The sequence below is a fragment of the Falco naumanni genome, chromosome 1, assembly GCF_017639655.2.
Source record: "Falco naumanni isolate bFalNau1 chromosome 1, bFalNau1.pat, whole genome shotgun sequence".
In the NCBI taxonomy this organism is placed as follows: Eukaryota; Metazoa; Chordata; class Aves; order Falconiformes; family Falconidae; genus Falco; species Falco naumanni.
This window is the reverse complement of record NC_054054.1, coordinates 125,463,770-125,487,331: the sequence shown is the minus strand read 5'-3', so window position 1 is coordinate 125,487,331 and position 23,562 is coordinate 125,463,770. Positions and strand designations below refer to the sequence as shown.

General features: G+C 47.4%; 1 long non-coding RNA gene across 4 annotated transcripts; it reads left to right on the top strand.

Moving 5' to 3' along the window:
- LOC121082531 lies at nt 1–23,562 on the top strand. Of its 4 annotated transcripts, none has more exons than XR_005826052.1 (9): nt 1–2,272; nt 11,869–11,962; nt 12,541–13,418; nt 14,135–14,337; nt 15,931–16,144; nt 17,197–17,380; nt 18,688–18,959; nt 19,076–19,436; nt 21,718–23,562. It is a non-coding gene; the product is annotated as an uncharacterized LOC121082531 (long non-coding RNA). The 4 variants fall into 4 exon arrangements; XR_005826053.1 differs by having other exon boundaries at nt 14,135–16,144; nt 21,718–22,742; nt 23,364–23,562; XR_005826051.1 differs by having other exon boundaries at nt 14,135–16,144.

Here is a 23,562-nt window from a genome sequence, read left to right as displayed (position 1 = left end):
GAGTGCTGGTGACCGCTGGGGTTCATTTCCCAATCCTAGTGTTGATGCACTCCAAAAACCGAGGCTTGCTTCCAGCCCTTCTTGAGCATTGGCGTTAAAGATGTTGTGCTGAACCCTCAGTCCCTGCGTCTACCGCTGAGGAGAACACACAGCAGAGGAAAGTAAAATTCCAGATTGCTCAGCAGAAAGGAAAAACCTGCTTGGAAACCCCTCTGAAAAGGGGCCAAGCAATAATCTCATGCTGTGTGGGTGAGAATGGCAGTATCTCCCTTGGATTTAGATGGAGCAAGAGCTGCTCGCACCCACTCAGCATCCAGCCTGCTACATTTACAGCCCGGATTTTGAACCAGCTGAATGAAAATACTTGTGGGCAGCAAAAATAGCCAGTGCTGAAAACCTGTGTCTGCTGAGGGTGGAAATTGCTGGGAGTTCCTCCGTGGCTGCAGCCGATCATTAGAACCTGTGTCATAAATAAGACGCGGTTGCGTGGTGTGCCACGGCCGGGCTCCCTCCCGCTGCGGCGGCGCAGAGCCCGTGCGCCCCGGCCGCAGCCCGAGTGTGCTCGCTGCCCCTTGGCCAGAGCCCTGCTGCCGGGTGGCTCCGGGGATGCTGGTGAATGGCTCCCTGAGAAACAGGCCTTTTTGTGGGGCTAAAAAAAGATGCATCGTGCATTTTTCCATTGCATCAGCACAGTATGCAGTGTGATGGAGGAGTCTGTCACCCCAAACGTTAATGCAATTTCTACTCCCTCCCTGGGAGCACAGCTCTTACTCTTGCGATGCCAGGTAGGAATGGGATTATGTGAAGCCACTGGGGTTACTGCAACTATGGCGTGTTCACAAAGCAGAATTTAGCCCTTATGTGTATGTAAACGTGCCATGCAAATGTATGCAAACTCAAATTTTATATGGCAAGTATATCAGCTGGCAAGATATAGTTAAACAATGTAATCTGGAACTCTGAAGGAAAATGTTAATGCTGTGCAAACCTCCTGCTCTGGCAGTGGGAAAGGCACTGGTGGCAGAGTGAGCACCAGCCTCCTGGAGCCTCCTCCTGTGGGAAGGACAAGCGGGTTCATCCCCTGCCTTCAGGCACGATGCCCTTCAGAGAGCAAGGAGGGGAGAGCTGCTGGACGTTGCTGTGGGGATGCAGAGGATGCTTTTGCATTTGAAGAGCCCAGCCTGAAGGGTCAGAGCAGGACCATGGAGCAGACCCCTCCTCGGGCTCGCATGGGCTGGCGGCCACACGGGAAAGCGGCTCTGCTCCCCGCTCTGCTGTCGGGGGTCCTGGGAGCAAGGGGTGTGCAGCGGCCACGGGCCAGCAGCCAGCAGAGGGAGAGTTGGAGCGTGAAGCGTGGCTCTTCCCAGGGTTTGTTTCCCAGGAGTACTGGTTTTGAAAGCTGTATGTTGCCTTTGGATTTTAGCAACTGTAAGGAAGCCCTTTGCCTCTCAACAGATGCTGTCTCGTGCAAAAAATGGTGATGCCATCACCAGTGTTTTAGTTGGCAGAACCCAGTGCCAGTAAACTGGGTGATCTGGTACATGTCCCAGTCTCGTCTCCTGCTCTAGGAGTGGAGGGAGGAGGGATGGGTGCATGTGCCCTGTGCATGCAGCGGGGCTGCTGCCAGCGCTGCTTTGCCTTAGCAGTATGAAAGAGAAGGATACGCCTGGCTTTCACCTGGAGGTCTCTGGGGTCCTTTGATGGACAGTGCTGGGAAGCACAGGATGGCACAGCCACACCAGTAGCCACATTGGTCACAGGGGTGCCTCAGGCTCCCCCCTGCCTGGGCTTCACCTCTCCTTGCAGCACAGCAGAAGCACTGGCCATCAGCTGTTGGTACCTCGGTACTGACTCATTCATTTTTTGGTGCTTCCAGGGCTGGCTCTCAAAGCCCATGTGGAAATGCTTGAGCAGCCATTCTAACCTTTGGGCTGCAATAATTAGCCTCACATGGCATCTGATCTGCAACATGTGGCCTAGGCCATTACTTTGCTTTAGCTGCTTGTTAGGCCCTAATCTCTGTTTGATTTCAAGGTGAAACCGATTTGAGTTTCCTGGAGTTTCTCAAACGAGCTGCAGGGGTGCTGCCCCCTTCAATCCTGCTTGTCTCCCCCAGCTGAGCCTGTGTCTGGAAGGAGGAAGGAGTCAGTGATCACCTGCTGAACCCGGTCCTCCGGGTGCCGTCCCCGTGATGCTGCAGGGAAAGGAGGCGACACTTGGTTATACTGGGTCCTTGCTGATCTGAGGTATCCGTGGGCTCACGAAGGAGCAGGTGAGTCACCTCGAGAGGAAGGTTTGAATTCTGCTTGCACGGTCCTAGGTGGGTACATTGTAAATTAGCTACTTGTTGTTACAGATGTTTGAAGCTTTCCATGTCAGCTTTGCATTTGGTTTCCCTTCTGCCCTAATTGAGACCAGAAATCCAATTAGACAATAATCCTTTCCTTTTTGAAGTCCCTGGCTGCAGTGTCACATAATCTGAGATTGTGGGTGTCGTGCTAGTGATGGGACCAACTGGCCGCAGTGAAATCCTTCCCTGGTACAGATGATGAAATGCATTTTTCAGATCCATCCATCGCCATCCATGTCAGGAGTCGGCATGTGCTGTACTTTGCCGTTCCTATTAGGGCCAGCAGATGTTCAAACAAGGGGCTGTGGCATGCACAGCCTTCTTGCTGTTACTGATTAGGCATGAGCCCGTGCCCCATGTGGAAGGGACGGCTGCTGCTTGAAGTGGCTCGTATTTATTTGCACAGATGCTCTGGGTGAAGGGAGGTGGGGCAGATATTTCAGCGAGGCCCCTTTAGGCAAGTTCCCCGAAAGAAGCTTGTTTATAAGTGGCATTTCTTTGATTCAGAGGTCTTGGGGGCAGTTATGAGCAGCTCCTCTTAATGCCAGCTGCAGAATGGCTCTCCCTGACTGTGGGATGAGTCTGTAATGCCTGTCCGAGGAGCTGGACATGGCTTTGTGGTTCAGCACAGTGTTGCTGTCAATTAGTCAGCTCCTTAAAATATAGTAGTGCCCTGGAAATTGCTATCCTTACAATGCATTCAACATAGGTGTTATGTATTTTTAGTAGGAGTATATATATATGTAGCGTATGTGTATATATGCAGTGTGTACCCACCTGTTTACAGACATACACTCTTGGTTTGGTGTGTGTTTTGCAGAGACTTTGAGGAGTTCAGATATGTTTAGAAGTTTTTTTCAACATTAGAAGTTAATGCTCGTGTGTCAGGCTTAAGCACTGTGCGCCCAGTGGTTTCTGAGCCTGAGGGATGTTCGCAATGACCATTCGGAGCTGGAAGGGGGTTGTGCAAGCCCCGAGCTGGCCAGTCAGCTGCAAAACCAGACTGCTGCCCAGAGGTGCAATCAAACCCATCCCTAGGCTTCCAGTTGCAAAAGCCAGCTGGTAGCTTGGGCAACTGTTGCCTCGCAGTAGACGAGCTGCTTGGGGCTTGCTATTAACCATGGGTTGGAGCCGGGGCTCTGAGTGTGCTGCACGGAGCTTTTCAGCCCAGAAGCACAAGAGCTGCAAAGCTCGAGCTGCTCAGATCAGCTGCATCTCCCTTCTCTCCTTCTGTCTGCTACAGAAAAACAGGAAGCTGCACCAAATTAGCTCGGCAGCTGAGCCTCCCGAAAGCCACAACATGGCAATTGTAGGCATCACTCAATTGTTTTTTTCTTACCCTGCAGCAGCTGTGCATTGGGACAGCAATTTGATTTGGTGTCTCAGCCTGGTATTGTGGAAGAAAGAAAGAAGGGGGGGGGGGGGGGAAATTAGGGGGAGAGATTTTGTGGTTTTTTTATCCTTTTGCCATCCTGGAAAAAAGAATCAAAAATAGCTCAAACCCCATTTTCCTGCAGGATTACATTAGGCTGAAGAGATGACAGAAACAGCACTGTCGGGCTCTCGATGCTTTCATGCCTCGTTGGGCAGGATGGAGTCGTGCCCCTGTGCAGGGAAGGGTTCTGGTGGAGCCGGGCTCCGGCCGCAGCGCCGAGGGCTCAGGGATGAACCTTCTGCCAGCAGGTTTCCCCAGGGAATGCAGCTACGGCCATGTCACACCTCCCACGGCTTGGCACGTCCCCTGTAGCGACTTGCACACTCCAGCACCACTGAAGTACTTTTAGACGGTTGTTGCGTGGCTGTGCTTTTGTCTGAATAAAAAAAGCCCAAACAAACCTAAAACCCTAACATAGCATAATGTAATAATTTCAGATGGGACTTTTTCAGCCATTAATTTCAAGTATGTTTTCTTGTGATGGGCATCAACAGCATCAGTGGTAGAAAGGATGTTCTTGTACCTGGGAGATCAATGTCTGCAGGAATGATAATGTGATGGGTTGAAGCCCAAATGGTGGACGAGTGGAGGTTGGGAAGGGGGAAAGTCCAAAATTTTGGGCAATCCAAAAACCTGTGCAAAAGGAAAAGACAAAAAAAATGGGTCACTAATTCTGGGAAGGTTTGTAAAAGCCAATTAAATGCATCATCTAGAAACACAAGCCACTCTATGCTGGTTTGGAAAGGAACAATTTGCCCCAAAGGGGCACGAGGAATTTCAAGGGAAAAGAAATGAAGCCTCATGCAGTGGGACACGCCTGCACCGCTTGTGCTGCTCTGGCTCATCCTCTCTTCAGCATAACGATTCTCTGTTAAAAGGGCAATTGTGCTTAGTTTAAAGTCATTTTAGCAAGGCTGGCAGGCCAGACAAGGGTAACAGAGAGATCCAGCCTTTATTTTACCAAAATTTGGTTTTTTTTCTCTTTTCTGCACTTTAGTTGTTTCCCAGCCTGCTGATTCCTCCAGCCTTGCCTTAAAGCCCTGATTCTCAGCTGGCAAAATTCCCCTTATGCCTGTGATTTGACCCATTATTTGACTTGTTTGCTTTTGGCTGTTCTCCAAATATACCTTGCTCACAGATGCCTCCATTTGTGGATGCTTTAGATTGAAAGCTAACTATGCGTATTGATGAGTTAAATATAACCGCAACACTTATTTTCTGGGGGAAAAAAAAAATACTAGCAGCCAGTGAAAGGGTAGGAAAAGTGTTTATGCAGGATGCGGACCTCGGTGCGCTGCTGGTTTTGGCTAGTTGAGGCTCATGCAATGTTACCCTCTGATAGGGACCTGCTGCTCGGTGTGGCCACAGCTGCCAGCTCCACAGCGATGGGATCCTGAGCCGGAGCGAGTGCCCGCAGATCTGGACAGGGACCCAAGCGCTGTCACCCGGGGCTGCCAACTCCTTGCAGCTTTGGGCAAAGCAACTAACACAAAGCGGAAGCCCTCAGGAGGACCAAATTCTTCCCCAGCCTTTCAATTAGCTTCTAATCCCTTCGCTCCCATAAAATCTCAGCTGCAGGCTGCCCCTGTTTGTGTATTTCCACTGGCCACGAAAGCCACCTCCCTGAGCATCTGTCTATGCGGTTTAGGTTGAAACCTCTCTCCGTGCCAATGGCCACACCTCTCTGCAAAGAACATGTAATTGCAAACTTTTTATTTTTTTTTCTTCCTTTTCCTCCCATTTAATGTAAAACAAGCAGACACCCGTCACCGTCCTCTGCTTCAGCTCTGATGCAAACTTTTTCCACCTGGCCAAGTCAGGCATTCAAAAAATATAAATAAATATAAAAATAAAAAGGGGCGGGGGGGTGGGGAATAAAAAAGAGGCCGTCAGTAGAGATATTTTTAAACACATGACACAGAGGAGTGTGACACACTTGGTGTTCTCAGTGGGTGGGTGCAGTGTTATTTCATGTTATTCTTGTCGCTGGGCCCAGCATTACAAGTGTACACGTTATTAGTGGTGACTGATAATAGCGTGTGGCACCACTGATTGGTTCCAACCTGCCGTGAGGGTCTGGGGGGCTGCGGCAGTGTGTGCCGGGGAGGGGTTGGTGGGTGGGTGTCCAGCTGCAGCCCCGTGCCGATGGTGCAGGTGTTCTTTATGCCACTGAGCATCATTAGAATGGGGAGGCTCCAAATAAGGGGCATTTCATTGCCTTGCTCGTAGCCTGTTCTGCTTCGGCATGTCCATCTGAGCTGGCATTGCTGCAAGTCCATCTTTCCACGTCCAGTTGTTCACCTGAAGGGTACTGGTCCTCAGGTATGGGTTCTGGGGATGGAGGGAGCAGGGACCATGTGTGTGCGGGAGTCAGGGAGGTGGCGGTGAAGGTGGCAGAGGCTGATGCCAGCCAACGTCTGACAGACTCTTACATGAACCCGTGGTTTTATAGCCCTATAAAAGGCAGCTGACAGAAAGGTTCTGATTTCGGAGGCTCCAGCTGAGCTGGGAGGAGCCGGCCTCGTCTCCGGCGCCGGAGCTGTGTCTGCTGGTGCCGAGCCCCGGCCGTGACGTTGGGGAGGGAGAGCCAGGATGGGATTCCCAGCGTGCTGGAGGGCAGGAGCTGCGCGCTCACCCCAGCCATCCCCGCAGCCCTGCCAGCAGTGCCGAGCTGCTGCTTTCCTGGCTCTCCTCTTGGAGACTGTGTGCAATGCTTGGAAGGGACTTTTCTAGCACCTTGCTCCACAGGGTGGGCACATCTCCCTCCCTTCTCTGGTTCTGCTGTTGGCGGCTGCGCTGCAGGTACAGCAGTTTGCAGGGAAGGATGAGGCCAGCTGAGGTCCTGGGTCTCCGTTTGTCTCCAGCATGCGTATGCCAGCACGATGGGCAGAGCTGGTGTAAAGCAATAGAGCCGCACGGTGTGGTCCGCAGCTGGGTCCCTAGCGTGGCCTCTCTCGCTCACGGGTTTGCTTTCTCTTCCCTGCCCGCTTCTCGCTGCGTCCACTCATTTCTGGGAGACACTTAAACACCTCGCTGGCGCCAGGCCAGGTGACTTGGCTCGGGTCTCTTCTCACGCTCACCGCTTTCTTGTGGATTGCTGCCACCGTCTTCGGGGCTGAGCCCTTGGCAGGACCATGCCAGTGACGGAGCAGGATGGGCACAAGGTAGAACTACAGGAACAACATCTTTAAGATCCACTGACTTTGAAACCTTGAAGATTTCGAGCCAGGGCAGGCGCAGGGCTGGGTATGCACCTTCTGTTCCCGGTTACACTTCAGACAATCGCAGAACGCTTGCTCTCAGTGCAACATGGGCTGGCGTGTAGGTTTATTGTTGGACTCAGGGATGTTCCATATGAACCAGACTTAGCCCTGAGTTACCAGCTCAGAAAACAGGGAAGTGTCCTCCTCATCCCAAAGCAAAGGCAGCAAGAAGAAGCTACAGACTTGGAAAAAGGAGAATTAACCTTCTAAAAAAGTTAAATTTCTGTTAAAGACTATAAGACATGGATAAAAGGAGAAACTAACCCCTTGGAAATGTTCGAGACAGGTGTGTTCTGTAAAGCTGGAAACTGGAGGGAAACTGTCTCTTGGCCAATTTCTCTATGAAAGATGGGGAAACTCGCTGTGAAACTCAGCCTGTGGGATGTGCTGCTTCATCACCTGTTATCTGTGCAGAGATGCAGGGCCAGCTTGGAGGCTGCTGCACCTCGGCTGGGTGCTATGTCACTGGAAAGCAGGGGAAGAAAATGAAAAGCAAATCCCTGAGCCTTCCCTTTCTCCCACTCAGCCTGCCCAGGAATCTCCGTGGTGCTCCTATGCCTTGATCCCCCACCACGACCAATGGATCCTGGCTCTTTTTTTATGGAGACTCCCCACCGAGGTAGACGCTAGTTAAAAGGTTACTACCCAGCTGTGAAATATGTAGACAGGGTAACAGCTAAATGGCGGAGTGACCTCATATCTCATATTTATTGACTAAATGTGGCTTGAACTAGTCACCACTAGTAAAATAAACCACAGCCCCAAGTACTGCAGGATTATTCCATGGCAGACAGACTCCTGGTTCCTTGTCACACTCTTTCTTTCACTTGAAATAATAAAAAAAAAAAAAAAAAAGGCAAAAACGTTGTTATTAATCACATTTCATTTACAAGGTAGGTCCTGCAGCAACCCTTTCAGTGCAAGCTTACTTTTTCCTATGAGAAGAGCTGGGAATCTCTCCAGTTTTGCACTGAGAGGGAGCGAAAGAGCTCTCTGGATTATGTTTTTGCCAATGTCTGCCTCAACAAAAAGCTTGATCAGCCTAGGACAGAGGTGTTCGGCTTTAACAGAGCGAGCCGGGGCCAGGTGGCTTTTTTGTGACATCTGTGTCCATGTCACACTTGCTAACTCAGTGATGAGAATTAGCTGTGAATAATCAGGGAACTGCCTTAGGTTTTGTCTGCTTGAAGAAGTTGATGTTGTGTAAAGGTAAAGTGATTAACTTCTTACTTCTATGGTGAATTAAACCCATTCAGTGTCAGAGATGTCTCCAGCCAGTCTAAACCCTCTGAAGGCAGGAGTGGCCATGCCATGAGTATTACGGGCTTGGTAAGTGCACTGGGGGTTGCAGCATGCAGAGGGGTGCATTGGTAATGCTCCCAGAAACAGGGAAGCTCCACTTTCACAGTCAAAGGGCCATTCAACTCCAGCTTCTTTTGCACAGCGCCCAGAAGAGATGGGGGAGAACTGGGAAAAGCTGCAAGGATTTGGTTTTTCAGCTTTGCGGTCATGACAGTGGTTGCCCACCCTCAGCATAAAGAAACGGGAGAAAATTATAATCAAAACACTTGGAAGCATCAAGGTGAGTGGGTTTGTGATTCTGGGTGCTGTTGAACCAGGAAGCAGAAATTCAGTTTGTTCCATTCCCTGGCACCCTGATTGCTCTTGGCATCTCTGTCTTGCCCTTTCCACCAGCCCCTGCCACGCTGCGCCTGGCCTGGGCACTGCACCTGGCTGTTGCACGCACAGCATCACCTTCCCCAGTCCCACGAAGTCACCGGCTGAGTGACCCATTTCTTGTTGCCTCCTGACCCAAAAGCCTGCGGGGTGTCGTAAACTGTCTGCGTTGTGGTTTATTAGCTCATGGCTGTCTGCGGGTCCTGGGGGCGGTGGGAGCCCGGTGCCACAATAACGGTAGTCTGGGCTGGAAAAGCCACAGCACACTGCAGGTGTTGCTATAACGTACTGCCCGGGATTACCTTTTTGGTCAAAACCCATGATGCAGTGTTTCCCTTTGGAGATTTACATGCACATGGAGGGGGGGATGCCAAGTATTGGAAAAAAGATGAACTTGGCACTGGGGTGGGATGCAGATGTTACTGCGTGAGCCCGTGTCAATGTGAGCTGTAAACTGCAGGCTCAGAGCCGAGCAGCTCTTGGTGGCTGCCTTTCAAGATGTTAATGCTGCAGAAATCCACCCCCCCCCCCTCACACATCCTTCCACTCCCCACCCACTAATTTCTCAGCTAAACTATTAAAGAGCTTCAAAATTCAAGGGCTGACTGAGAATGATTATTTGGAGGTTGCTAGTGATACCTAGATACCTAGACTGGTCAAAATTCTTCTTGGTCATGTTACCTGGGATCTGATACTAATTGTTATCGTGGTTAGTTTTTCCAAGCTAACGTGTAAAAAGATAACGAGGGTCAGAGAAGGGAGAGGAAATGGCCTCGTTAACGCTCGGCAGAGATAATCGTTCCTGCTTCTGGCTGGGGGGAACTTTGCCGGCAGAGAACAACTGGAGCATCTTTCCCCACTGGTGTGACACCCATTCGTCCCTAGAAAACTGAGTCACTGGGACTCAAGCCCTCTCTCTTTTTCCTCTTTTATTTAGGTAGGAAAAAGTAATTGTCTCCTACTGTCTATGGTAATATTTTGGTAGGGGAATAAATATAAAAAAGCCATTATAAATGTCCTGAATTACCACAGCACTATTGCAGAATTCTGCATTTAGGGAAGCTTCACAAATGGTGAAGCTGGTGAATTGCTACTTTTCAATCAGAAAAAAAAAAAAAAAAGCAACTTTATTCCTTGCTTGCCTTTATTATCCTTTGATTTGTTTAATTTCCTGTCTCTGACTTGAGCAGGACACTGGTTTGATTTGTGTGTCAGCTACGTTTACTTGACACATGATGAACAGGGTTTGAAGACTTTGTTGGGGCATTTGTGCTGTTTGATTTCACCTGTACTTCTGGCTGTCCCAGTTCTCCAGCGCTGAACCCAGCCACCTCCGGGCTGGGGTCGCCGACCATCCTCCAGCTCGGGGCTGGAGCCATCACGTTTCATGGTTTCCACCTGAGGTCATAAATCACGCCGGAGCTGGATTAAAGCTTAGGTTAGATTCACTGGCAGTTTTGCTATTTTCACTGAACCTTGCAGTGATTTGGATGTGAGCTGAAGATTTATGCGTATTTGCAGAGCCCACGGTTCCAGGTCAGGGCTTGGACTGAGGCATTACCAGGGAATCATTGCTTCCCTGAACGTCTTTGGTGGCCTCATCTGAAGCAAGAGACATTGCTAGGAAAACGTTTCCAGTGCTTATCTCCCTGCTGAGTATCCTTCTGAGAAGTGAGAGACTTGATAAAATAAGCCCAAAAATGCTGATATAAACATTGCTTAGGAAAAATGTGATCTGCCCTCGTTGTTCTTAACTCAGAGAATATCGGAGCCTGCATGTAACAATGCTGGGGGGAAAAGCATATGGGCAGATCGTGAGCAGAAAACTAAAAGTGGAGTGCAACATAGGTTTTATTTTCCTTTACTAATCTCAGTACATGCAAATGGGAGTCATAGATGGATGGGCTATCTCGGGGAAAGCCCAGCTCTGTGTCCCTGACATCAAGATAAATGGGCTGACATGATACTGGTGTTTGAACCAGGGTGATAGCCTCCAAAACATCCTGTCCCAGAGCAACTCCCCTCTCAGGAAAGGTAACTTGGATGGTCTGTTTGTCACAGCTGTTCCCTTTGCCGAGTGGTTCCCTGATGTGATGCACGTTGCTTTGCAATTGTGGCTATAATTTTCCTTTCTATATTCATCCGGACATCGTTGCCAGAGCTCAGCCCGCTGATGGGACTTTGTTTTGACCTCTGGGCAGGGGGACCAGGCTTTGCATGCTCCCCTGGGATGCTGCGACCTGAGACACCCTCATGCTTATCCAGCTCACACGTGCCAGCCCATGTAAGCATCCATATGCGCACATGCACACGCGTTCCCTCGCCGGTCAATCTCCAAATCGGTTCTGGAGGAATTGGAGCCATAACAATATGGCAGTAAAAAATAATGAAATGCCATCATAAAAAAGATGTGGAAAAGCAATTATTTATTTATACCTAGGGAACTAGGAATAATACACCTGTTTCGTAGGGATGGCTGGCACAAAGCTGGCATTGCATAGTGGTACTTAATAATTTTTTACCGCACTTTATAGGCCCTTTCCTGCAATTAATGCTAAATAAAATCAACATTTCTCCAACTTGAGTTTCTGGCTCTCATTAACTCCCTTCTTGCCATTCATCATCTCTTTCTCTTGCAGTATCTTTTTTTCTTTTGTATGTATCTTGTGAATTTTTCTTCGCTCCTCACCTCTCAACGCTCTGGCCTGTGGCAGCTTCAAAGAGCAGCACCCACTCTCTAATTGAATTAACTGAGATTTCCCAGCCTGGTGCAGGATCGTTCCAATCCACAGGGTTTAGCAAGGGCTGCTCACCCAGGCAGAGCGTAGTCACCTACCCAAGGGGCAGGGATGAGCCCCGGAGCCCTGGCATGGGGCTGGGTGGCAGCACCCTCCCCCTCAACAGAGCCCACAGCTGGGAGGGTGGCAAAGCAGCCTGAACCACAGGAAACCCATGGAGGACCAGATCTACAGCTGATGGGTGGCAATGCAAGAGAAAGGCTGGAAATGTAGACCAGCATCTGCTCAAATGAATTGGTAGATAAATCAATGCGGGAAGCAAAATGCTATTGATGGTGCTGGGAGGTGATTTCAGGATAAAACTGAGTTCTGCACTGAATTAATTGTCTTTCTCTGTTATTTCAGGAAGGAGAAGCTTCAAGGACTCACAGTAACCAAGAGCCACTTAGAAGTGCTGGAAGATCTCGGTGGTGAAGTGTTTGTCCAGGTCTCAGGAGATGTGAGTTTTCTTGGTCTCTTACTTTTGCCCCCATCCTCACATTTCCAACTGATTCCAGATTATGTGATTTCAACACTTTCCTTTGTTGTGAACTCAGGGGACGATGCTCCCGGGCAGGAACACTGATAACAGGTAGGATGGAAATCCTGAAGAAATAGAAATTATTTAAGGGTCCATTTCACACTTTTAGTATTTTCATATTGCAAATATCAGGCAGAAGTATTTAATGGTGAAAATGTCCCCAGTCTGGTTGATACTTTCTCTGTTGCTTCACTTGATCAGGCAATTTTTCTTTCTGCTGCATCTCAACCTCATGCCCCAAATAACTTCTATTAATTCCCACCCTAAAAAGGAAAGGGTGAACATTTTTGCTTCATTAATCCCTCCCTTCTGATTTTAAAATTGTGGATTTTCTGGTTTTAGTTTCTATTCCTTCAAACAAAACACACTCCTGATTTTTCACACAGAAAAATATTTGGGATGAAACACCCTCCCTCTCTCAAAACCTCCTACTTGAAAATGTATGGATTTGTTCCTAATGCCACTAAAATTATTTACTATATTTATTATTTGTTTAGGTAGACAAAGTAAGCTGGGAGAATAATAAAAAGGGGGGATTTCTCTGTGCCAGTGGACCCCAGGTGAGAAACTGACCCGTCACCTCAAAGGCAGGAGAGGATCAGCTCCAAGGACGCACACCACAAAGCCTGAAACTGGCATCACCCAGGGCATTTGCAATGGCACGGGGAGCCCTTCCGAGCCTTCCATTCATTACACCAAGAGGTTTTTTTCTTTTTTTTAATCAAGAGCAGTTGCAAACATGCCTCAGATTGCAGGACGGCTTTATCTGCCATCTAGTTCAGATGTGGGGAGGGCAGGGGGAAATAGGACCCACATGTTATCAGCTGATATATGAAATAGAGAGAGGATTATTAAGGAGGATAAAGGCCACGAGGAAAGAGGAGCCGTGCCTGCTGCTGAGACCCATCTCTCCCTCCAAGCCTACGCTCCCTCCTCTCCCTCTTCCCTACAAACTCCAGTTAAATGATGAAAGGGCTGGTGTCAGGGCTTCAGAATTTATGTGGATAACAGCGCAGTGAGGCCTGGCATTAGAGAATTAGATCCACGTGTTGCTCCTGCAGGATGATCTATGGGCAGGTTTCTGGGGATCAGCAGAAAAGTGAAATATGACGGCGGGTCTCCGGCTGGCTCTAATCTCGCCCCGCTCCCACGTCCCCTACCTGCCGGCGGCTCCTCCTGGCTGTCTGCTATTACCCAGCCCACGTGCCCGGCTCCACCTTAATTACTGCTCTGTGGCTTGTGGATGCTCCTCTCGGGTGGCCTGTCCATGAGCAGTGGCTTGGGAGCACCGGTCCAGGGCCAGGCGTCCAAGGATGCTGCAGCCTGGCGTGGGCTGGACCCAACAGAGAGATCAGGAGCCTGTGCAGCACCCGGGGTAAGGCTTTCCTGAGCTTTTGCAGAGGCTGTGGAGTTTCATCCAGCAGCTCTGATGAGGGCTGAATGTATTTCCACAATATTTCTGGCAGCAAATCTGCAGCTGTGGCTGGGCACAACCACAGCCTCTTGTTTGCAGAAGCCCATGCAGCCAAGTGCATCAGGGAAGGGGGGAGGTTTGGTGTCAGCATCTCTGCTGGTACCCAGATTTAGTAGCAGGTCTCCCGAGTATCCTTTCCTCCTGGAGGAGAAAAGAAGGGAAGACAAGCTGGCAGTGGTGCCATCCACACAGGAGGCTGGGAGGGCAGCCTGGCTTAGCTCCGTCCCACTGGTGGGACTGCATGTGCTTGTTCAGCTCACCGTGCAGGGAGCTGTTGTCCAACTGCTGCTCTATTCTGGTGAGCTGCATTCAGACCTGTGGTGCAAGGTAGCGTCTCCTGCCCCAGGACCTGTTTCCCTGCAGGCTGTGGTCCTGCTTGTGCGAGTTTGCTTATTAAATGCATGCCCCCCCACATCCATATCTGAGGAGGCAGCAAGTGGGTATTATACGTCTCTGAAATCTGATTAAACTCAACCTAGACATAATATTAATAATTTAATATTCCCTTGCATATAATATTTTCACTTCCCTCCCACATAGCCCAAGTAAAGGGTTAGAGATTTGCCTCAAATAATATTCTCTCACTGGTTTTCTATTCTGACCTTTAACCTTTCCAGATTTTCCCATTAAAACACAGAGGGAGAAAAGAAACAAGATCTTGTCAAAAAGAAGGAGCTACTGAACTTGTGACCATCATTGGAGTGGGCTCCCCCACTGCTGGATTTGGAATGTAAGTGGTTGCAGTGGCCTCGTTGAAGTCTATCACTACTGAAACAGCCCTCTTCCTCCTGCTCTTCTTGAGGTTAAAGCACCCGTGCTGGTAAGTCCATCCTTGCTGCTGTCCCCTCTTCCATCTGTCCTGGTCTACCACACTCCTACAAGGTGACGGGTGCTGAAGCTGGAGCCAGCATCCCAGGGATGGTGGCAGGAGAGTGCATCCCTTAAGGACTTTGCAAGCAATAATCCTATTTATACCTTCTGGTCCAGTGGTTGCCTTTTTCATGAGGGCAGGTGACTGGTGAACTCCTGCCTGACTGCACCATGAGCCAGGCTTGCCCAGCGATCAATGGTCACTCCTGATGTCAGTCGTTCCCCTTTTGCTGAATTAAATGCTTGCTGAATTGTTTTTGAGAGTTGTTTCAGGCTCTAGCTCCAATTTTTTTCAAGATCAAGCTAAACGCCTGATTTTGGCATTGCTATTTAGGAATTGTCTTGCTTAGACTCTGCTTGAGTTTCTCCATCCTCAAAATAGGGCTGACGCTAATTGCCCATTTGCAATGCATTTCCAGACGCGTGGCTGTAAAGTGCTATATGAAAAAAACAGGCATTGTTATTATGAAACCTTCAGGAAAAAAAAAAAAAAAGATTCATATAACTCCACGGTCATTAAAACAAACCTTATGTGGATGGAAGAGACCAGAACTGAATAAACCTTGAGCAAACACAGCCTTTCACAATGAAACACAAACTGGTTTTAATCAGCAGTGCCAAATAAGTTTTATTTTCTGAGGTTTCTTTCCCCCCTCCCGTCTCCTTCTTTTAATATTAGCAATTGCAGAAGAGCACTTTGGTCTGATGAAAAGAGGGGAACTTTGCCCGATTCCTGGTCCTAATGAATATCATTTTTAAAAAACAACAACAAAACACTTTGCTTGGGCTGGCTGGGTCTCAAGTTGCTTTCAGCTACACTAGGATCTCAGCCAGCCTTTCTGAGCGTGTTATCCTGTGGTTAGAGCACCGCTATGGCAAATGCCCATAGATTTTGGACAAAACTGGGTTTAAGCCCCATCAGATGGTAAGAGAGAGCTGACAATCACCTCCTTGCGGCCACACAGCAATTTTTCATTCTGCCTCCCCAAAGCTTCTCCTGTCTTTGTCTGGGAGACAGGAACAGCTTTCTGCTCAGAGGGTGATGAGGTTACGCATCCTGAGCTGTCACGGTGAGTCAACCGCCTGGAGCGGTGGGGTGCCTGCAAGGCAAGGATTGGGAAACGCCCTCGGAGGGGAGCCCGGTGCTGTCTGCTCATCTCTGCCTGCACTGAGGACCTCTCTCCAGCAGGACACCTTCCACATGGGGATGTTCTTGCAGCTTTTTAAGTGTCCTGGCTCCTCTATGGGGTTGATAGCTTGATTCTGAAAAGGTCACCATCCCCACCTTTCACCAGAACATGACAGTCTCCAACTGGAAGAGGACAGGAGAGTAATTTTCGTTACAATAATGACACCTATCTGTCTGTTTATTCCTTTGCCTCTTTCCTCCATCCAGACTTTAGGCTCTCCATGGACCACCTGCCTAATGACTGGGATGCTGGAGGCTGGGCTCATCAAATACTTACAAATAGTTACCCCTGCACAAAGCTGACCTGGTGCTGACCACCCAGCATCACAGACTTTCCATTTTCATGTATTCCAGGGGACTTCAGTGTCCAGGGCAAAAAGCTATTGCAGAAGGTCATGTTGACATCTGTTTTTGACATGAAAGGTGCCAGCTATAAATTACTAGGGGTGGGATTCATCGAGGAGAAGGAAAAGGGGACTTCACACTTTATCTTGCTTGCCTCACACCAAATCCAAGCTCATCTCTGGGATGAAGGTGGAGACTTAGCATCTTGTCAGCTGTCAAGGAGGTAAAGCTGGGAGAAAACAGTCCTGTGATTAGCATCCTTGCTAATGCGCACCTTATTTTGTAGTAAAAGTTAAGAAGTCTGCTTGCGTGCTCATTTGTACGTACTAAATCTGGTGACATGTCTTGCAACGACATGTGTGGAGGATGTCTCTTTGGATGAAGCATGAGTCAGTCTTGTTCCTGCATGGGAAAATTCCAGTCGATGCTACTTTCACTGTCTGGAATAAATGAGCACCCTCCTGGTGATGCCATCAGGCCACGTGAGCACCAGCCAGACCTGGAAACATGCAGGTTTTTGGTAGCTATAGGAGTCTAATATTGTGTAACTCGTTGGCAAAAGTGTGTGTATCTATTTGCAGTCTGTTGCCTCCTGCTAACAGGTTTAGGTCCAGATCAGTAATGGTATTTAATCACCTACCTCTTTGTAATTACATTGGTATGTAAAGTTTTAATTATATTTTGTTCTCAGCTGTGCTACGTCCGTCATTTTGCATTTGTTACTGGCAAAGACTGTGCACAAAGATGTGCAGTAACTTTAAAAAAACTGCCAGTTCTTGGTGATGCTGAAACCTTCATTTTTCTGCTCAGCTGGTGAACTTGTATGTGCTAAAGCTGGTGATCTTAGAAAGCTCGCTCAGCCTCAGGTTCATAAAAATGGCACAGTCATTGCACTGTCAAGAAATATTTTCAAACTGTAATGACAGTGCCCTACAGCAATTTCCTTCTAATGTTGCTTGAGATGATGACAGTGACTCATAAAAGCTAGAAGTCTCCAGATTCTTTGGCTAGCAGGATGTCCTGGTGATGCTCGGAGGGTCTCACACTTGGGTGGGATTTTGTGTCTCATCAGCCCAAAGAATGAGTGCATGGTGGCTGGACTAGGCTAAGGAAAAGAGACAAGGAGATAGCAGAGATTGAGAACAGAAATGGTGATATAGCAGGATGAGTTCTGGATTTTGCAAGCAAAAGGCGTATTCCTCTTCATTTCTGCATGGATTTATTTATTTATTTATTTATTTATTTATTTTATTTCATTTTATGGCACTTCTGCAGGCACCAGTTCAGGATCACACAGTCTCGTCACTTGAAGAGAGGGTGGCAGGCTGCCCTGTCCCATCCCCAGTTTTCTACAATAGCACTGGGCAGGTTCCCCAGCGATGAGAGAAGGACAGCGATGCACCATGCGTCTGTTGGGTGGTTGAAGTTCTCAGAATCTCTGCTGGAACATGACTAACAGGTGAGCTGCAGAAAGGTGCAAGAGAGACACTGCACAAATGCAGGAGAGTCTTCTTGCCAAAACATGTGCAGCCTGATGAGACAGGGACAGGGCAAGCAGCAAGGAGCTGTGTAACCCCGTCCCACTGGCTCGCTTCAACCAGGTCCATCCAGTGCTCTTGAACCACTACAGGTGATAGTCTCACCTATGAGAATGAACTTCTGAATATGAAGCATCAGCAGTACATCGGCAGAGACAATTCCTGGTGACAGCAGGTCGCATCAGCCAGCCTCTCCGCTGCATATGTCACAAATCAAGTTATTACACGCCCCATCCAATGTGACTCTGGCGTTACTCACCGTGTTTGCTTTCCATCCAACTCCCTGCTTCTGCAAAGTAGAACCCGTCGTGCCAGCTAACAAATGCCATCTAAACGGTGTGGAATGGACTTCTTATGTGCTAGATATGTTAGGTCATGTAAGTCCTTCCCAAGGGGTATAATTAGAGATCACCACACCCGCCTTACACATGTTGAGCTTGACAAGGCTTGTTGGGCTGCAAACCCCTCAGCAGCACAAGTAAACAGCTTGCAATGAAGCCTGCCCAGAGGGCTGGCTGTTCCACCGCGGCGGCGCATCACCTGCTGCCAAATTCATGGGCCTGAGATGTGGAGATGCCTGCCTCTGGGTTTGTGCATAACAGTCACGACAGCCAGCTGGGCGATGCTCTCCGCTCACCACCCGTTCCCATTTGCTCACTGCTTACATGTTGCAACCAACATGGGCTTGGAGGTGACTTGTAGCGCTCTGCTATAAAATATTACTAGCAGGAAAATACCCTTCTCTTTGCACAATTAGTTTGGCCATGAATATTTTCTATTTTAAAAAATCAGTCTTTCCAAACTGAAGATATTTTGCTTTTTCCATTGCTGCAGCTTCCTCCCATTTTCCAGTAGCATAAATAGAAATGGATTATTTCTTTTTTAACTTCAGATTCTTATTTTGTGAAAAGACAAAAAAATTGCAGAGGTAAATGCACTTGGAAAACCCTTCATTTATTAAAAAAAAACCCAAAAGTGATCCAACTTGGAAGGACGTTTCCAAGAGAATATGAGAAAATGTAAGATTTGAAAAGGAGTTGCCTTCTTTAATTAACAAGTGGCAGAAAGGAAACTGTTGTTCTTATTGAAACACAGACCAAACCTGCAGCTTATAAACTTTCTGTTGATCTCAGGCTTGTGGTCCCTGGTTCTTTTTGCTTTTCATCTTCGCATCTGGTTTTTTCCTCCCTCTTATTGCCATGCCTGACTCCTTTTCTCTCTCATGGAGGATGTTGGCTTCTCAAAACTGATCTTCTGTCAGTTTTGAAGTTGTGTTCTCGATCTTACATCCAGAGTCAGTGTCCTTGTATGAAAATATCCCTGCATCACCAGGATATTTCAGCCCACAGAGGCTGTTCATGCAGCTTTTTCTGAAGTGTTTGGTCCAGGCCACACAGATGCCTGGTCTGTGCTGATGCACGCTGGAATTACCCGTGTTTCTAGGGCAAACATCTCAGAAGATCTCTGATCCTCCAGACTGAAAGACCACATCCTTAAAAGGTAAGGAGGATCCCTCCAGTTAAGCTCTCAGAGGGAGGGGAAAAAATCCCGTATTTCCTTTTAATTTATTTATTTTTTTTTAACTGCCCTTCCAAAAAAATAAAATAAAACCCAAGGCGCATGTAGGTATGGAACAGAGCAGGATGTTAAATACGCAACCTACGTCAGCAAGGAGCTTGCTCTTAATCAACCATCCACCTGGAATACCTGGGGGCAAGGAAGGAGGCTGCGGGAACATGTTGCAACAGATGAAGGCATCCCGGAGGAGAGCTGCCACCCAAACAGCCAGCAGGAAGGTGCCTTCAGAAGCCACTTGTTAAACGTCTCCTGCTTGATCCCCACATGACAGCACGCCAGAAGCAGGATGAAAAAGTTCATTCCAATAAGTCCCCCTCCTCACTCCAGCAGGTTTATTATCCTAATTGACTTACGGCACTCGCTTCTAAATGAGCCTGCTTGGAAATGCGATCGGCACCGGTAATTTTCCACTTTATGGCATACTTTATAATAAATAATTTAAAAAATCATAAATAGCAGTAGTATTAGATCACTGGCGCTCATGAACTAGCCTTAGTTTAAAGTATGGTGTAGTAAAGAGGGGCTTTTTTGATGATGCTAATTTTTGATGATGATAAAAACTGTGTCTGTGTAACTCTTTTGCCATAATTAAATTATTGCTTATAAGAACTTTTGCTTGGTCAAACAAGAGAAAAAAACCCCAATTATAATAATTCCACTTCAGTGTTTTCCATAAGCTCCTAGCCAAGTTGGCCAATAACTAAGGCAAAGAGTAGGGGGAAAAAAAAGGTATGTATTGTATACTTAAAACTTGGCTAGAAATGACCTTTTATTGTCTAATTTTTTTTTCCATGCCTAAGTTGGCTACTTGAGACAAACTTATTGCCAAGTTTCTATAGTGTGTTATTTTCCTATATGTTATGTGTTTGAAAACTTTTTAAAATGCTGCCCTCCAAGTGTTTTACAAAGGTTTTGCATGGGCAAGGGTGGAGGAGCCTGGGTTTGATAGCATTACTGATGAAGATGCTGGTGCTAAAAATCTAGATCTATTTTGCTTGCTTTTTTTATTTTTTGCTTCCCCCGCCCCCCCTTTCCTGTTCCTCATGCACCCCAACATGGCAAGACCTCCAAATGGGCTGTGCTAACAAATGCAGCTGAAGACAGCCATGTGATGTTAATATAAACCTCCTCTGTCAGCTTGGAGAGGCACCAGGCAATCGCCCAGGAATGCTTTTTGCAGCGCCTGTCTCTGCTCGGTGCCACGCGGTGGCATTTGTCAGGCGCACTCAGCCACGGCTCTCAGGAGGGTGCGGAGCCTTTTCCCTCTGTCTGGGTCACCATAACATGTGTCATGTTGTGTCTGAGCACAGGGATGATTTTTAATTAAAAAAAAAAAAAAAAAAAAAGAAAAGAAAAGGAAGCAATTCTGGCTTACAAAAACCAACCCCAAAAGCTGTTCCTGTCATTCTGGTGCATCCATAAGGATCCAGCCATCGCGCAACTGATACTTGAGTCATGATAAAAAAAGAAGTGCAGCTGTCTTTACATTTCAAGGGTAATTTCTCTTTGAGTCCCTCATTAAAATCACCACACTGGAATAAATATAAAGACCAGGGGCTCAGGCACATTCTTATTTGGGATCATTGCGTTTCAGAAAGGAAGAAAAATAATTTTAAAGTTTGATGCAATTTTTTTTGTGGTTGTGCAGTTTAAGTTTGCGTTTCACTGCTTTTGCCTCAGAGACATGTTTAATTTCTTTTTTTTTTTTTTAATATTTAATTTCATTTTCTGTTTTTTTATGAAGTCCCACAATGTTTTCTTTGTGGTGAGCTGCCATGGTGTTACCAATGCATCTGAAATATTACAGGCAGAAAGACAGCCACTTGAAAGCAATAATGAGGGCAAGTCTGTCCTAGCTTTTATTTCCTCTATGTATTTTGTCCTATATAAAGTTATACAAAGGATAAGGCTTTCAGGCATCCTGATCCTGCAACTGCTTATAAACATAGTTAATTTTATTATGCAGTGGCACAAACTGAATACATTTCTAACAGAGAGGTATAATGTCTAGCTTTTGAACATGGTTTAGAAATCCAGCTATGGAAAAGGAAATAAAAGTTCAATTTTCAAATGCATCTTGTGACACCAAACATCTTTTAAAACCCTACTGCAAACGATTTAGAAGCAAAAGTCCCACTCAATAAGAGAGGAGCCTAAATCAGTCAAACGTGGCAGAAGGTGATTACGGTCCTGATGGATCCTTTTCCATGTTATGGATTGCGCTATTTTCATGTTTTTATTTTCACTCTGCTGATGGACTCACTCTTTGTTAGCACATTGGTAACCAAGTGCGTATGTAACTCTGCTACGTGCACTGCTGGCATTTGTTGGGTTACTCAAAAGTAGGTCAAATCAGAGAGGACTGAAGGAAAGTGATGGAGACCAAATTGAGAGAGGAAAGGTCATGTGCAGCACGATGAGCGCAGATGGCTTATTATCACTAGGACCATGTGGCAGAATCCAAACTCATCTGACAGTCTGTTTTTGTGACACAAAACTCTTTCAGGGACTGCTGAACCTCTGAAAGTATCTGGGTACGTTCTGCATCATGTTCACACTTTGCTGACCTTGCAGAAGCCTCGGAGTAGTTGCAGTTTCAAATCTAGCTTTGCAGACAAAGAGGTTTAGTGCGATGCTTGTGGTGGGATGGAGATCCCACAAATATTTCGGTGTTTGCCAGGTCTCTCAACCCAGACTCAACCGGTTTCTATAGGTTTTCAGAAAGCAGATGAACATTTTGTGGGTCCCACCTTGCTGGGAATCTCTGCAGGAGTGAAAGCAACTCAACAGGAGCTCTTCTCTGTGGATCAGTCCTCACTCCTGCTCAAAGGCTAGCCAGAAAGCAAGCATCAAGCAACTGAAGGATTTACATTGGAACTGGATCCCCATGGATCAGAACATGAATAACACCTCCATCCCCTCCCAAAACTTCCAAGCCTGACCTTTCACAATCCCCATTTCCTGACCAATGACTCCAAAGAAAATAGAGCTGCTAGTTGGTATTTAATGGAAATCTGCGCAAAACTTGTCAAAATACACCACCATGCCTGTCAGATGCCTGGGACAAGACCTCTACAGTAGTTTCCAGAAACCCAGTGCAATTACTTACATTTTAAATTATCTTTAATTGTTGCATGCGAGCTACAGAAACGTTTTTCCCCACGCTGAAGCAAGACCTTGCTATTAGGAGTCACCCCATAATTGCAGCTTTAATAGGGGGACTGCAGCAGGTCAGCCACGGAGGTTAGCGCCGGGCGCAGCAAGGTGAGAGCGGCTGCTCAGCGCCAGTAAGTGGAAGTGACACATCACGATGGTCCCATCAATTATGTGGGGGCAGTTTGGAGTGTAAACTTTTTAGTGGATCTAATTACCTCGCCAGATGTTTTAATCCAATCTCCTCGCCCCTCCTCTGCCATCAAATAATACATTGTTTTTTGAGTTCCTGATGTGAAAATGTCACCTTAACTAGGGAATATAGGAAAAACTTTGGGGTTTTTTTTGGTGTTTTTTTTGTTTGTGTGTTTGTTTGTTTTCTTTTTTGTTTTTTTCAGGACCTGAGCATCCTTTTGCTATCTGCAAGAGCAGTCAGGTTCATGTGTGACTCGGTACTTGTGGGATTGCACTGATCCAGAATGAACACGCTCGTGGATTGATAAGGGGGTCATGAAGGGCGCAAGACTGATGAAAAATAGATGAGATGATGGTGTAAGTGTGCTCAAGAGCTGAATGACAACTGTTAGTCCGGCAGCGTTGCACGGAAGCAGGTCTTATCAATAGCATTAGAGATGCTGCACCAGATTTTCCAAGGCTGTTTGCAAATTGACCTGCAACATGTTCCTGTTGACACAAACCCTTGCAAGTGCAGCTAAAAGCAGCCCCGCTGAACACTCCTGATCTGCTCACAGGCTGTGGTCAGATGGGAGCATGAAAGGAAACACTTGCCTATGCATCCAGGAGAGCAGAAAATAGGAATTAACTGGGCATGCAGGTGTGTGATATTACCTTCCAGAAGCGTACGGCAGGGAAGGAACCTAGCAGCGCTGGGAATGACATTCCTTGTCATTCAGTGAACTGTGGTTTTGGGTTTGGTGGGAAATCCGCGTGTGCAGCTCGTTGTCCAGTCCAGCCTTAACGGCAGTGCACAGAAAAGTCTCTGTCTTTGACAACTTCAAACCGTACCATGAAAAAACCCACAGCCCAAATCAGAGGAATCTCAAACTGTTCGTTGTTAGGACGCCAGCTGAATAATTTGAAGGTCTTTATTTTCACCAGCTTATCATATCAGTAGTTGCTCATCTCCACTTCTCGCCCTGTCCTGTTCCCCAGGGGGAGACCGCTCAGGCTTGCACCAGGCACAACGTTAGCTGCGTGCTCTTGGGGTGGAACCATGCAGAGCAAACAATGACAGAAGGCTGGCTGTAAAGACTTCAGCACGTTAGGCAGTGGAGAAGAGCCCAAGTTTCCATGTAAAGGCCTGAATGTATAACAATGACGTGAAACACATGGAAAATATGGAAAATGTGGA